The 16,154-nt window shown below is 36.0% G+C and overlaps 1 protein-coding gene across 1 annotated transcript in view; it reads left to right on the top strand.

The window, feature by feature from the left end:
* Nucleotides 1–1,047: 1,047 nt before the first annotated feature.
* LOC306885034 (zinc finger protein 516-like) overlaps nucleotides 1,048–16,154 on the top strand; it is a 34,038-nt gene continuing 18,931 nt past the window's right edge. The window contains exon 1 of the mRNA XM_079441347.1: nucleotides 1,048–2,172. The gene's annotated coding sequence lies outside the window, so the exon portion shown is untranslated. The remainder of the gene's footprint in view (nucleotides 2,173–16,154) is intronic.

Below are 16,154 nucleotides of genomic sequence, written 5' to 3'. Positions count from 1 at the left end.
TTTGCGATTTCAACGCTGAAGTCATTTGGAAACTGCGGATGCCACTCAGTTCATCATCCTAGCGGAGTGTCACCTTCCACCACAACTTCATTACGTCATTATTATGTAGCGAGGTAAGTTTCGAATCGAATTCTGAGAAAGAATCGAACATAAACAATAGGGTTCGCTTATTCTTCTTCTGTATTAATAATAGTTCGCTACTTTGAAGGGAGATTAGACGGGGAGATTTCGCTCGGGCTTGCTGTCGTGATGTGAATAGGCATTGTTTCAGCGCTGGTCTAATTGAGATTAGATTAAGATTAGAGATCAATCTATTGGCAACTCACTTTAAACGATAGTCGCACTCTTAATGATTGCTTTCTTTAGTGTAGATAGCAGCACATAAAGCATGTCGTGTCGCACTCACACATAACCTCTGCCATATCCCATTCTGTTTGTCCATGCGCTATTTTTAGGAAGTTTCTCTTCTGAAGAGCTTTAACCATAGAAGCATGTAGAGATGGAAATCGGAAGGAATTTATTGATTCCGACTCCTCCTGACCGTTGCATAATGCCATTAACGAGTAGTCTAACTTCTGAGGAAGAAATGTTTGGAAACAAGAATTTCTTGTTGTAGCCTATACTGCACTCAGCAGTTTGTTGCTGATGAGCTCGAGGACATCATTTCAGATTTCTACATAACATAGGCATAGCCTATAACAAAAAAAGTCCGAAATAAAGTCAACACATTTCTGGCAAAGGGTGTGCTTACATAGACTTTTAATGAGTTTTCACAGACTTTTTAAGAGGTGGCAATCCACTGTGTATCTTGCATAAAATATAAAACAAACAAAACTGGGTTAACAATTGATTGTGTAGTTTATTTAGCCTATATAAAATACTATGATCGCTGCAGCAAGTATTGTGGTTTTAGTAAAACGAGATTAAAGTGCTTTTGATTCACTAAAAAGAACCGGCTCATAAGAGTCATTTGTTTGGAAATCGTACTACACCGGTGCTCTATGTTTTTGATTCATTATAAAGAACCGGCTCATAAGAGAATCATTCATTCGGGATACGGACTATGCTGGCTGCTGTTTGTTTCGCGCTGTACGTTCATTATTGGTAGCTATAAACAACACTTAACACAATCAGAACAGCTTTGTTCCGAGAATACACGCCAAGAATCCAATGTCGTGAAAATCATTCGCTTCGGTATTGGTTAAATGGCACCTATTTTTAAGAACCGGTTCTCGTTTTCCAAACTCTGTTTGTGGGAATTCAGAAATGTAAAGCTTTTGAGCTGGCATGCAGAGGTGTCGTGTATGTTTTAACATAACTTTTAGGCGTTTTGACGCCAAATGTAGGCTATTTACTTCAATGTGTTCTTGACATTTAGATCTACAATCGACAAATAACGAGCATTAATATTTTATTCACCCTTTACTATTGTTAATTTAACAATAGCCATGTTGTGCACTTTATATCATATAGCCCACAAATGAATTTTTGTTCTGCTCGTAACTATAGGCTAAACCCAAAACTCATCCAGGCTCAGGGAAACAGCTGTACATTTAAATAATAAACTTGTTGATGCAATGCAACACATGATTCATCACTGAAAACCAATTATTTTAGATGGAAAAAACATGCCATGCAATTAGCATTAAATTAGGTTATCAGCTATCTTCCATCATCCTATTGATTTTTTTCCCGACATGATTAGGTTACTTTAAACATTCTATTATTAGACATTTGTCCATTTTTTTTTAGCTTTGTTTTTGTTGTTTTTGGGGGGGTACAATACTCAATAGCGATCAATGGCTTCGGATTGTCTTAAATCTAAACCCAGTGTTACTTTGAGAGCTATTACAGTCTAGGGCGGGGCTTTGGTGCTTTATTTTTTTTGTTTTGTTCAGTTTTTTTTCCTCCCCTCTCCCTGAAAGCTTGTCGGATGCTTGTCAGTTCGCATTTAGCTTACCATTATCAAGGCTCAAAGCCTTTAGAGGACGATGGACTGCGATTTACGGGGAATTTTTGGATGACGGCCCTGTTGAATTGGGATCTTAACTATATGGAGATAAGGAATATGTGAACGAAACATTTGAAAAGCAGCAGAGGATGTTTGTGCTTCCTAAAGAATGTGCATGACTGATCTTCCACATGAGGACACTTGATAAATAAAAACATATGGTAAGGCATTTTACAGCTATAAAATATAATCAAACTAATTGTTGTGTATACTAATTATAGTATGTTTTGATTATACAGTATTTGATTCTGTAATACACTTTGGTAAGTAAACAACTATGTCCAGTTTCAACAACATCTAAAAAATTCAGAAACTGGTTATAATCTTAAAGCAATTGTTAAAGTGTTTTATTGCTTCTAGCTACTGTGTTAAGTTTGCATGCTTATTAAATATAAGGAAGGTTACTCAGCCTATTTATTGTGCTCATTAGCTTGGATAAAACTGTTAAACTGGTTTTAGTGTTGTATGATAATGAGGGGAGTGTGGTATGTGTGTGCATTATCATTATCACAACTGTCATGGTGCCAAGGAACATTGCTCATGTGAAGCTGAAAGTTCATGTAGGCTACCAGTCAAATAAGTTGAGGGTGGTTTTGTGTTAAATTACACAACAGGCAGGGCTCTCTTGTTGTGCTATTAGGTGAATTTGCTGGCATAAGGGCTGTTGGGGGGCTGCTGCTGGGATGGCGTCAGCACACTAGTTAATACCCCTTTGCTTTGTGATGAGGGGTCTGTTTCTGACTAAAATGAACGGTTACTTTTGTGATTTCTTTTGGGTGTAGGAGTGTATTCCTTTCTTGAAATTGCTGTTTTACATTGTCATAGCAGGTTTTGTGTAGATAGAAGTGGAATTTGATAGAAGTAGATTTGTAGAATTGTTTTGTCAGGGGACCTAAAATGGTGTTTAATTTCTAAATCAATTCATTTAATCCCATATTTTTCATAGTGGGCATGTAGTTTAACTCTAAAGGAACAAACTGCATGTCTTTTCTAAAAAAAAATGAATGTTGATATGTGAAAATAATTAACTTCTCAAAGTCCCAACTGCATACTTTACTGTGTTTACTAAGTTATTGGTTGTCAAGAGGCTGCCATGGGTTAAAAAAAAAAAAAAGACACTGAACACTACAGTTATTCTTGTGTTCTGTGCCGAACCTTACCTTGCAGCAGTGGTGGGAGATATTTGCATGGGCCTTTTGCTAAAGTCACTTCTCTTTTATGTGCAGCTGGTTACTGTGCTCAGCCTCAATGAAGCAGGTTGTTTACACGGCTTCGGTTCATGCACTACACACCTTTTGACAGTGCAAATCAAACAAACTCCAGCACGTTCATTCGGGAATGAGTGAGTGGGTGTTGTACTGCTTGTTTGAGTTGTGAAGAGACCTAAGCAACCTATGAAATCCCAGCCGTGACTGTTCTGAGATGTAAGGAAACGTGATAAGATGTTCTGTGCTTGTTTTGTTCTTCATCTGAAAAGGGCCAGGGGGCTTGGGTTCAACCGTTTAAATGTCGAAAGATGTGGGATTTTCGGATTTAAAAATGTCAAGACGTTTAAAGAGTGATGGTCGAATTGGAACCCAAGCTGTTTATTTAAAATACCTGCGTTTGGTACACTACTAAAAATAAAGGCTTGTTATTGGCATTGATGGCTGCATGAAGAACCTTCAACATGTGTGAAAAATTATTAAAATTTGTAAAAATGTTTTTCACATTAACTCCTCTATGGCAGTACTTTTATGAACCCGCCCCCCTGGAACCTATATTTCTAAGAATGCATGGAATATTTGTGATGCACAAAAGGTTGTTTATAATTGAACACTTAAATGTTCTTTATTTAAAAATAATTGTTCACAGAAAGTTTCTTTGGGGGAACTAAAAATGGTGGTTCTATCACATTGCGTGTCTACCTAGAATACACAGCATTTTTTTTTTAAATACATTTTTTCAAATATATCCAAAAGATTAAATAACACTGCACAAATATCTGGTCTTAATTTGACATATCCATTTGTCACCAGACTATTTTCACTTTGTTTGAGGTTTATGGCTTGAACTTGTGTTGACCTTGCGAAGTTGACCCTGTTCGTCCCCCTCAAAATTCAACTATGACTTAACAAGCGTTTTCAGTCCTCTCGCAACCCCTAATAGCTCAAGATCCGCTGGCTGGAGGAAAGGACCATTAACATTATCAGTGGCTTTGAGTACAGGCAGTGAGGAGGCTAAAACAAAAGGCACAAGGGTGGCATTGTGAAGGATCAGCAGTAGATTACTGGAATTCTTTTTCCGTGGCCTGACTAAGCTTCTAGTTCCCCCATCTGGACACATGAGAAAAGCTTACATTTGCAACTTTAATATTTTAATGCCATTGTTATACTGAAGCAATTTGAGGCTGCTTAGCCATTAGTGTCATTTGGATTCAAAAGATGTAATAACGGGCGTCGCAAATGTAAGATCCTTTTGGTGAAGTGTGTGCAGTAATGTTTTATGATACGTTCTGTTGATTATTAAAACATTCATAGTAGGGGAAATAGATTTTATGAGTTGACTTTATTGCTACAGTATGCGTAATGTGTATTATAGCATGTCACAAAGCTGTTTAATGTCTCATTGCTGCATCATTACCTCTCATTGCTCATTAAATCAAACATACACGTACAGAAGTAGATGAGAGAGAGGGCTGGAGGATTTGGTCATGTATATATCATCAACTGAAGTGCTGTTTTACCTGTTGTGGATTAATTTGAATAACTGTCTGTTTGATAAACAGCTGACTGTTGTACATTCAGTCTAATAGAATCATAATCAGGAAAATGGCTTCAAGGACATACACACAGAGTACAGTTTGAGAGACCAAGTCAATTGCCATTCATCCTCGGGAGCAATAATTCTGAAAGGAAATATCCATCAATTTCCTGAATTCTCTCCCTCGTGGTCTTAATCCACCTTTGGTTTGAATTACGGAGAGCGAGTAAAATGAAAATGAGAACTTCTTCCCTTAACGGGATAATTTACACAAAAATTAACGTTACTTCTCTTCATGTCACTTAAAATTTAAAGTCTTTTTTACTGTAGAACACAGGCAGAATGTCTGAGCTTCTCTTTTCCACAAAGAAAGTAAATGGATACTGAGGTTGTCAAGCTCCCCAAAAGACAAAAAAGCACTAGAAAAGCATTTTAAAAGTAGACACATGACTTGTGCACTGTTATAAAACCATACGTTAGCTTTGAGTGATGGAAAAACTGAAATTTAAGTCAATTTTCATTAAAAATAATTCATTAGAATGATTGTCACTATTCACTTTCATTGTATGGAAAAGAGCAGCTTGGATATTCTTCAACATATCATTTATTTAAAATGATAGTCCACTCAAAAATAAAAATTCTGTATTCATTATGATGTTCCTAATCTGTATGGCTTTCATCCTTCTGTGGAGCACCAAAGAATGTATTTTGAAAAATTATGATAAACAGATGGTTTTGGGACCCATTGATTTTCATAGTATGGACAAAAACATGTCAAATAAGTCAGTAGGGCCCAAAATTATTTGGTTACCAACACTCTTCAAAACATCATCTATTATGTTTCACAGAAGAAAGAAATGTAGGCATGTTTGGAATGGCATGAGAGTGAGTAAATGATAACGGAATTGTGAATTTTTTTTTGGACGTTCCCTTTATGTCACATAGGCTTGGAATGACATAAGAGTGAATACATTTTCATTTTTGGGTGACCTGTCCCTTTAAGGCGCTATTTCTACATTAAACTACTTTTATTATTGACAATGTTGCCAATTTTTATTCCGATATAATAAACCCTATCTTTCACTTGAATAACAACAAACAATTTCCACATGAAGCACGGGTAGTATTGCGCTTGCTAACATACTCCATTAGATTAAAAATGGCATTTACGCCAGTTGTTATAGAACCTGCCATGTTCGAGTTGTCAAGTTGTGCTAAGGCAGCTAAACGTGATAATTATGGTGAATTTGACTACATCTTAACTGGCAACACAGCTGAGATGACTAATGAGTTTGCACATAAAAGAATTTAATGAGTTGCCAAATACTTGTTAATGCGCACCCTCTAGACAGATGAACAGACACATGCTCTCATTGAGTGGTGTGTTATGTCTTCATTTCTCCCCCTGGCCATCTGATAGGGAGCTGGCACCACGGCCCAGCAGCTCCAACACGCGTGGTCAACATGTGGGCGGTAATCCCGCTATTAGGGTAATCTGCTCAACCCACCAATCAATAAAGAGCACACCCATCCTCCATCAGAGCCCTGTAACAGGCAAAATTAGGGCTGAAGAAAAATTATTTAATCACTGGGATTAAGTGCAGCTGAGGGGGAGGAGAGACTCCGCATGAAGAGTTTAATTTGCAGAGTTAAGACGTCCAGGTTAAGAGTGAACAGATGTCTTCTTAAATTGGTTGATATTTATTTGATTATATACCTATTTGTGCTTTTTGTTTGTTTTTGATTAGGCCGTAAATGGTCTGTGTTTTATAGTAAATACAGAGCGAGTTGCACACAAAGTCTTTGGACACTTTAGCCACAGTTTCAAATGTATGAATGTCATTGGATTATTGTCATTGCCATTTGTTTTAAAGAAAGCACTTTTCAAGTTGAGCATTTAATTATTTGGACATGTTCAGATTGTTTAATTGGTTAAGTTAAAAGTGAATTCTCGGTCATATGTTTGCTCCTTGGTTTAATATTTTGAAATAAAATGCAATCAAATGAGTACTTTTTAAATTAAATATATTGAAGTGTACAATTTATGCATGTAGTAAAAACAATACTAATAATTAATAATTTTTATTTATTTGTATGTTTGTGTGGTTGCTTGTTTATAATTTCAAATGTCATTCTGCTTCGTATTAGAGTAATTCTGTTTTAAGGCATTACGCCTCAACTGGTATAGTAAGGTAAACTAACTGAACTTGTTTTTCCAGAGTGTTTAGTTGAGAATACATGTCCTAATATGCCTGTGTGTTGTTTTATATGTACACAAACAAAAACTCTCTGTCTTGACTAGAAGTTCTTCAAATAATGGCAGATTCCTTATCTTTTAAATTAGTAATGCTGACTAATCAGCATCGCCCACTATAGTGGAAAAACAGGCTGGTGATGTCATTACTGTAAATTGCTCGCAGTAATGCGAACAAATGTATTTTGAGCATAAAAACTGTTTTGGAATGATTGTGTCCAGAATTTGTGTGTGTATCAGCTGTGTTGGGCGTGCATAATGCCCTGTGTCTAGTGGAGGGCTTGGCGCATGGGTGAGCTGGCAGCAGTGGGCAGAGAGAGAGACAGAGAGAGCTAAGCAGGGCACAGCTTTGGCACTAGAGAGCACAACAAGTGATGGCAGTGTGTATCTTCCTGTCCAACGTTCCAACAGGAACAGGTTGGTACTGTATACTGCACACATCCCTGTGTTTGACCATGACCTCACTGCCATCATGTCCAGCTTATAGTTAGCAAAGTTTTTTTCTGAACCATTGCCACAGCTTTTGTCCCTTTAAAGGGATAGATTACTCAAAAATCGTATTTAATGACTGTTTTTCCAAAAAGTAAATGGGGGAATGCAGCTGTAAAGCTCCAAAATGACAAAAAAGTAACATAAAAGAAATTCATAAACTATCTATATTGCTGTATTAACTGAAAATTCTTCTCTTTATGAGTTCATGGTGCTTTTTTATGTTTTTAGGACTTTGATGGCTCCAGTCCTCATTTACTATCTTAATATGGAAAAGATCAGCCCAGATTTTCTTCATAAATTCATCTTTTGTTTTGAAAGATAGAAATTCATATGTTTGGGACAACATGATGTTGAGTAAATGACAAGTTTACAGCCAGTAAGATTTATTTATTTTTCTTATTTTTTAAGAAATTACCATTTTTATTCAGCAATGATGCATTAAATTGATCAAAAGTGACAGTAAGGATGTTACAAAATATTTTTATTTCAAATAAATGCTTTAATTTCTATTCATCAAACAAACCTGAAAAAATGTCCACAAAAATAGTAATATCACAGGGATAAATGACATGAATATATATTAAAATAGAAAACGTTCTTTTACATTTTAATGGTATTTCACAGTATGACTCTTTTTGCTGTATTGTTTTCAAACCTCTTACTGACTGTAAACTTTTGAACGTAATTAGTAGAATTCTTCTTTTTGGGTGAACTGCCCCGTTTTGTGGCTTTACCTCATTGCAGCATAACCAACCATATTAAACTAAGGCTATAGCAATGCTGAAAGAATGATCATATGATACCATGAAAGGCCAAATTAGACTCGACCATACCAAACCAAACCTGGTTAAACCAGATCATGTTATACAATTAGAACATAATACTTCTCCAAACCACAGCACATCATCCATATCAATGCCACACTAGACCAAACCTGATTATACTACACTAAGAACCAGACCAAAGCCCTTTATGATACTTTATTACGTAGTGCATAATCACACAACGTCTAACAAATGTTCCATTTGAGATTATAGAAACAAGCCATTGTTGCCATTGGCTGGAAACCACACAAACAGTTGTGGCGACTCCACCCTTAGACAGAACTGAAACGGCTCTTTTTCTCTTGAGCTTGTAATGCAAACCAACACAAACCCAATCTGACTGATAAAGGTACAGGGAATTTTAATTACAGTTTCACATAAGTAGTTCATATTGTGTTTCTTGCTTGGATTAATTTTGTAAAACATCTAGGACCGGTTCTTCTATGTAAACTTGACTTGTTAGTTTCATGTGATCAATTATATAGTTTTTAAAAATAGTTTAAGTGATAATTCACCCAAAAATGTACTCTCTTTTGTGTTGATCTAACTTGAATGCATTTTTGTTTATTAGTTGAACACAAGATAATTTGAAAAAATTTAACTTTTTTTTTTTTTTTTTTTTTTTTTTTTTTTTTTTTTTTTTATCCATAAAACACCATTAGACCCTATCGACTTTCATTGTCTGCACAAACACAGCTAAAACATTCTTCAAATTATCTTTTGTTTTCAGCAGAAGAAAGTCAGTCGTGGTTACAGTCTTTGGTTTGAAGGAAAACATTAACAAGCTGTGCAGTTCTTCACTTGATTTATGGAAAGTTTAAACTTCAGCGAAGACAAACATTCAGCTCGTCTGGGTTTTGCATTTCGCCATCTGACGCTTTTATTTATTTTTGAGGACAATTAAACTGATTACTTAAAAATTACATTTTACAAGACCACAAGCAAATGTCCCACCAGATCATAAGCTATACAGTACTACACCATAGAGCTATATATACATTAAATTAAATCATGCACTATATCTAATAGCTGTTGCTATTTAAAGCACAGCTGTTACGAAGTCAGTAGAACCTTATCAGAGGTTTGTTTGAGTAACTGAGGTATTTGTATACGAGTATCACATTCTTTGTTCACTGATCTGATTTCAAGGATTCAATGTTCTATTCAAAGCAGCGGTGCATTTGCTCTTCTCTTTAAGAAGTGCACCCCTCTGTATTTTAGAAACTTGCTAATAGTGTCTCATCTCTGGAGATGTCCCTGTTGTGCCTTTTTCCTGTGGACTGATTGCATGTGGATTTCAACTAATTGGATCCTGTGGATGTCAAGGCCTTGCTGCTGTAAATTATTCAGAGTCTGGTTTGTCTGTAAAACAACATGTAGAAAAGCACAGCACATTATATCTTTGTACTTTGTATTAAATGCAGCTAAGTATTAGATGTTGACTAATTGTTGCTTTAAAATACATGTATATAGGTATGTATATTTTATTTTTAAAGGATTACGATTGTGTGAATGGGAAGGACAAGTAGTATGTCTGCAATATAGGTAGCAAATGAATGACATTACGTTGTTTCTTGCACATCTTGCAAAACTTTCGAGTTGGCTGTTTTCAGTTTTATCCAAAACAGATCATTATGAATATGAACCATTCTACATATTACAGCGATCGGAAAATAAAATTTCTATACAATGGTGCTAAAAGGTTCATGCTCTATTACGTTTGAAAATAACATGCATTAAATCCTACCCTAAACCTAACTGATAATTGTAACAAAAGCAACCACAGGACATAAACATATGCTGAGACAACCACGCCATTCGGTCTTGTGTCTACAAGTGTATAAGGTTTTTTTTTTTTTTTTTTTAAATCGTGACTCAGGTTTCACAGGATTTGCACCTGAGTACTCTCCATTGCAAATGCAGTATTGTACCAGTATTGCTACAGAGCAAGTTTACTATGTCAGAAAAGCCATACATATGGAGCTGGTTATGTGAGTGCAAACATTAAATGTGTTGGTTTACAAATAACGTACTAAAAGTGTTTTGAAGTCACAACAGTACTGTGCAAAGAAACACGCAAAAATAAGTCTTTATTAATTGATAATTAACCCCTGTGATCACAATTAGTTTGAACAAGAATGAAAGGTCAATGGGTTTCAGTGCCACTAGTGTTGATTTCACCTGGAAACTGCAGTGAATTGTATGTAGCGGTACATTTTTGGAGTCTGTGTAGGTAGAGGCACGTTTTTCCAATGAGCCTAGGTTGGAAATATTAGAAAATTTCAGCTTCCCCAACAGCTGTTCCTCTGAGAAAGAGCTCAGAGATTATTAATAGCTCAAGCTCAAGGGAATTCGCTTATTGAGAAAAATAAAGCTAGCATTCAGTGCCAAACCTCTCATATCCAATACAGCGCATCCCTTCTGTTCAGATTACTCAAGTAAGTTCTTAAAGTCTGAGTTTCTACTACATTTTTGCAAGTGCATACTTATACTCTCATGTGAGTACAGCTATTGCAAAGTGTTGTACCTGAAATCAATATGTTGTGCTATAAAAAGTTGAATTGGAACTCCTTGTTGTCTGGGCAGCCATTTTTGTTTTTTGTTAGGAGATACAATAAGAAATTCAGTCGAACAAATTCTTTTGGTGTATGAACATTAATGTAGCTTAATGAACTAACGATTTACAGTATTTATTTAGTACAGCATTCTACATATGCTAATGCATTTTTAACATTAAAGTTTATAGTTTGATTTAATACAGTAGTAATTAACATTGTTATTTCTTGAAATCTAGAGCATTAACTGACGTCAGTATATACAACCTTGCTGTAAAGTGTGACCAAACTTCTTCATTTGGTAAATTTTAAAGAATTGATAGAAGTATTATATACATAATTCCTTGACAGGCCTTCTAAGCCTCAACCCTCATCACATGATACAGTGTAAATACATAATTCATCTCGCAAGACATTCCTGATGGTCCCCTGAGGGCAAAACTCTTCTACATCTGTTTTTTTTAGTATCGTGACAAGTGATAGTAGCACACTACTTCACACTTCACCAAGTCTGTTTAAAGAGGTTCAGAAAGATCAGCTGTATGAAGTCTGTGGTCTGAAGAAGGACGCTGGCAGCTTTAGTTCACTTCCTTTGGGGTGACTGGGATTAACGTGTGTAATCCACCTCCTTTTGGCACCAGACGTCCAGCTGGACTGACCTCAAATCCCAGAGAGCCCGACATGACATATCCCTCAGTGAGGGGAACGCTCCACACTATTTTGATCAGACATTAATCAAAAAAGCCCTTTACACAATAGCTTGTTAGGCTGTTGTTACAGTTAAGCTGTAGCAAATGACCAAAATAAGACAATGGGGGACTCTCACAAAAATTGTACGAAATATCCAGATGATTTTATTTATTTAAAAGTTATTTAGATTTTGCATATAAAACGAAGCTAAATTTGTTTATATAACATAACTCCCACAATTCTCAGTAGCCTATACTGCAAACTACTCAGAAATATGAGTGTCATTACGGTTGTTAAAAAATTTAATTGTCAATTATAATTTTAAGGTAGAATTATTCTAAGTACAGATCATAGTAGTATTTGTTGTACTAAATTGAGTTTGTGGGCAGTCGTGGCCTAATGGATAGAGAGTTGGGCTTGTAACCCGAAAGTCATGGGTTCGAGTCTCAGGTCCGGTAGGGATTGTAGGTGGGGGGAGTAAATAACCAACACTCTCTCCACCCTCAATACCACGACTGAGGTGAGACCCTTGAGCAAGGCACCGAACCCCCAACTGCTCCCCGGGCGTTGCAGCAATGGCTGCCCACTGCTCCGGGTGTATGTTTACTGTGTTTACACTTAGATGGGTTAAATGCAGAGCACAAATTCCGAGTATGGGTCACCATACTTGGCCACACACACCACTTATGCTGATTAATTGTTTTAATTACTTGAACATACGTGTATGTGTGTGTATGTGTATATATATATATATATATGTATGTATAGATAATGTGTGTATATATTTATGTATGTATGTAATACACACACACACAGACAATTAAAATATATATCTAATTATAAATTAAATTGTAAATGTTATGAATTGTAGTAATAATAATATTAATTTAATTTTAGGGCTCAAACATGATACAGTAACATTATAAATGTAACTTATGAATGTATCAGGTGAGTTTATAAAACTGCTTTAGGCACTGTTTAATAAAACCAGACTACAGAGGGACTTGCCTGTTCATTTACAGCTGATCAGTAACACTCAATGTATTGCTGCTGATTTCTCACAGATTGTGTTGTATTGTTGTCAGCAAGAGTGAAAAACTAAATCTTTTCTCTGGAGGGTGTGAGTTGGGCGTCCTCTCTGCGGATCCATCAAAATTCCAGCTATTGTTGCACTCCAGTGGTTGCTCTATAAACAGGAAGTGAGACCTCTCATCAGAGCAAAGGCTTCCTGTTGTAATGACACCACACATACATACACATGTTCTTATTCCCTCTGGTTACATATATACTCTAACACACACACACACACACACAAAACCACACCAGCCTTCTCCTCCCACCACCTCACACAAGCATATATGCACACATACCAGATGGGAGATGGGTGTGACGGGGGAGTTTCATTAAAAAGAGACAGATCTTCTCTTACCAGAACAGGAACACGCAAAAGAAGAACAGAGAAGAGGGAGGGAAAGAGAGCGACTGAGATGGCTTTCATGGTGTTAGATTACCTGTCCTTCTCTGAACTAACCAGAGAAACCAGCTGTTTTAAGAAACTTGAGCTTGTTCAGAGACTGTGACGGTGACCTTAAGCATAGATTCATATTCCTTAATGTATTAAGCCCCTGATGCATAACATTAATACTGTAATTAATTTTTTTAAAATCCTAATGATTATTTTTTACTTCCAAACAACCCTAGTGAGAAAAAAATATACTTTTCATGCTAAGTATACTACAAATACATTTTCATATTTATGTACTTAATGAAATACCCTGCAATTGCACTTTTAGTATACTAAACTGGTATATTTAAAGTCTGCTAAATTGAAACAACTAATTTTGTACTTAATACACTTCAATTGTGTAAAAGTTTTGCTGAAGTCCAATTAAAGATATAATTACTATATGTGATTGTAAAGTGGAACTATTGCAAGTATACTTCAGGTGCACTTTAAATATTTTGCATGTAAAGATATTATTCAAAGATCATACAATCCTCATCAAAAGTGACATTAAAACACATTTTAGACTTAATATTAAGAAATGTGAATTGTGCACAACAAGTAGCATACCAAATAAAGTTATAATTATATTATAATTTCTGTGTGTGTGTGTGAGAGAGAGAGTAAGATCACACTGAATGCTTTGGAATAATCTATTTATTGCAATGGGTATCATGCAACAGAGGTTTAAGATTAAATGCACTTTTTTCTTTTTTTTTGGTTGAGAAATCCAGTCCCTGAAAATGATCATTTTCAAGATCTGCTTCAGGAATTCCCTTTGCTAATGTAAACATCACTCTTGCTCATACATAGGGTTTTAACAAACCTCCAACTCTTAAGTATTCAACTTTATTTCGGCTACAGTCCGAATAAAACCTCAAACCATGTTGTAATACTTTTCTAAGCACTCGTACGATTTTGACTGTATTGAAAGAGTAACCAGCATCATATCTAGGTAGCAGAATAACAGAGGGAGAACTTAGGGAGAGGGTTCTTTTGACTTGGATAAGCAAGCACCGACAAAACTGTACAGTGGCTTTTCCCCTGCACAGGCAAGCACTAAAATGTATGTGCATTCATCTTTAAATACTTGCCACTTCTCATGGTTCTGGTATAATAAACGTATAATAAACAGTATTTGCAGGGTGAAAGTTATCGCAGTGTGAACTCAACATTAATAAATAAACAGCTGGAGAGACAATACTTTGAAGGCCATGAGAAAGACATCTGGCTGCCCTGCAAACTCTAACCGAGCGACTGCGATCACGTCCCTCGCCAAGGACGCAGATATACTTACGGAGACCAGACGGTTCTGGGGAAGAGTGTCCCACTTGTGCTGCCATCAAGGTCAATAAAGCTTACAGGCAGTGGAGGGATGAGCTGTGCTGTTTAAAAGTGTATAACACAAGAATTGCTTTCAACAGTTTTTAACGGTTACATGAGTAAAGAATTTCAATTTGTGTGTAAACTATTCCTTTAAGAAAATTATTTTTGTTGTTCACTGCATTTTTATTAGAACTCTGCCAAATATGGGTCAAATCTAAGAGCAGCTCATCTGGTGCAGATCTGGCAACCCAAAGCCAGGCACTTAACCCTGAGTTGTCCCAGGGGGCTACCAAAGCCCCTATAGTCAACAATCACTCGCCCTCCGGCTATAAACCCAGTGAAGAGGTTTAGGCTGCTCTGTGCCATAACATATGCTAGACGTAAAGATGAAACATTGATATGGTTTACAGAGCTTTGAGTTGAACTCGAAGAATGACCCACATTTGCAGCCTTTCCTGTTTTTGTGCCACATTTATTCATTTTACCTTCATTTGTTCAGAAAGTGTGCGCAAAAAAGAAGGGGAGTGAGAGACGAAAAAAGGGAGCGAGAATGAGAGTCTGAGCTGGCCTTACCATGATAATCTAATCCCTGTTCAGAGAGCTTTTTTTAGAGAGCAAGTTAATGCCTTCAGATTATAGTTCAGCTGTAGACCACGCCAACCACACAAGTGTATCTGCAAGCCACTTACTGTCACTATAATCAATTCTACAGTCACCCAAAGAAGACAAATAAATAAAAAAATACATGTCTAAAGGTTTTTTTACTTAATTAAAACTAAACCCGTAAAATAAACTTTTTTTGTTACTTGAAAAACAAAAACATTAACTGAAATAAAATAAAATAAAAACGCTTATTTTATTTCAGCATCATTTCTCATTTTCATTTATTAGCTTGATGTGCTAAAATAAATAAACCTAAAATGAATAAGACCATTAAGACCAATTTGGACTGGATCAACTGATTCATTGATGCGGATTCAAAATAATTATTTGTTCACAAATTAGGCATTTCTTCTTCTAAATTTTAGATGGTTACTTCCATAAAGCTGCTGCGTGACTTCAGAAGATGTGATTAATTCATAAATCATATAGACTTAATTTGTGGTGTATCTGTCTCTTTGAAGCTTGATGGCCTCAGTCATCATTCACTTTCATGATGTGAATTACATGAATGTGAGTAAATTATCAGAGAATTTCATATTTAGTATTTTTTTTTTTTTTTTTTCTGTGAATTGTATCGTTGTTTGAAACTATCAAGTCATTATAGCTTGCATTCAAATCATATAGACCAGATATTTGTCTGTTTGAGTGTGTATGTGTGTGTGTTTCTTGGACGAGCTGTGTGGCCGCATAGGTGTTATGCCATACTGCCATCAGGAGTTCTGCAGAGGCTTGGCCTGATATTACATAAGCATTGCTGCTGGTGTCCCTCTCTCATCTCTCTATCACTGCTGTCGCACACACACACACACACACACAGAGAAATACGTGAACACTTGCATGTCCACCTGTGGACACCTGTAGAAATATTTTCCTTTTATTCCAAAAACATTTATATGGCAATTTACAACTTTGACAGATCTGCATGAATTAAGTACACTGTAATGTTATAGTGACTTCATAAGTGTCACTTTGTTATACACTAAAAATAAATTATATTCTTAATCAGTATCTTTGTTTTAAAAAAAAGGTAAATCTAGCAGAATAATAGAATTACATTAGTACAGTGGTGCTCCACGTACATAGGCCTTTTCAC

This window comes from Barbus barbus (assembly GCF_936440315.1).
Source record: "Barbus barbus genome assembly, chromosome: 19".
Classification (NCBI taxonomy): domain Eukaryota; kingdom Metazoa; phylum Chordata; class Actinopteri; order Cypriniformes; family Cyprinidae; genus Barbus; species Barbus barbus.
The sequence above is the reverse complement of the archived record's forward strand: the minus strand, read 5'-3'. Positions and strand labels throughout refer to the sequence as shown.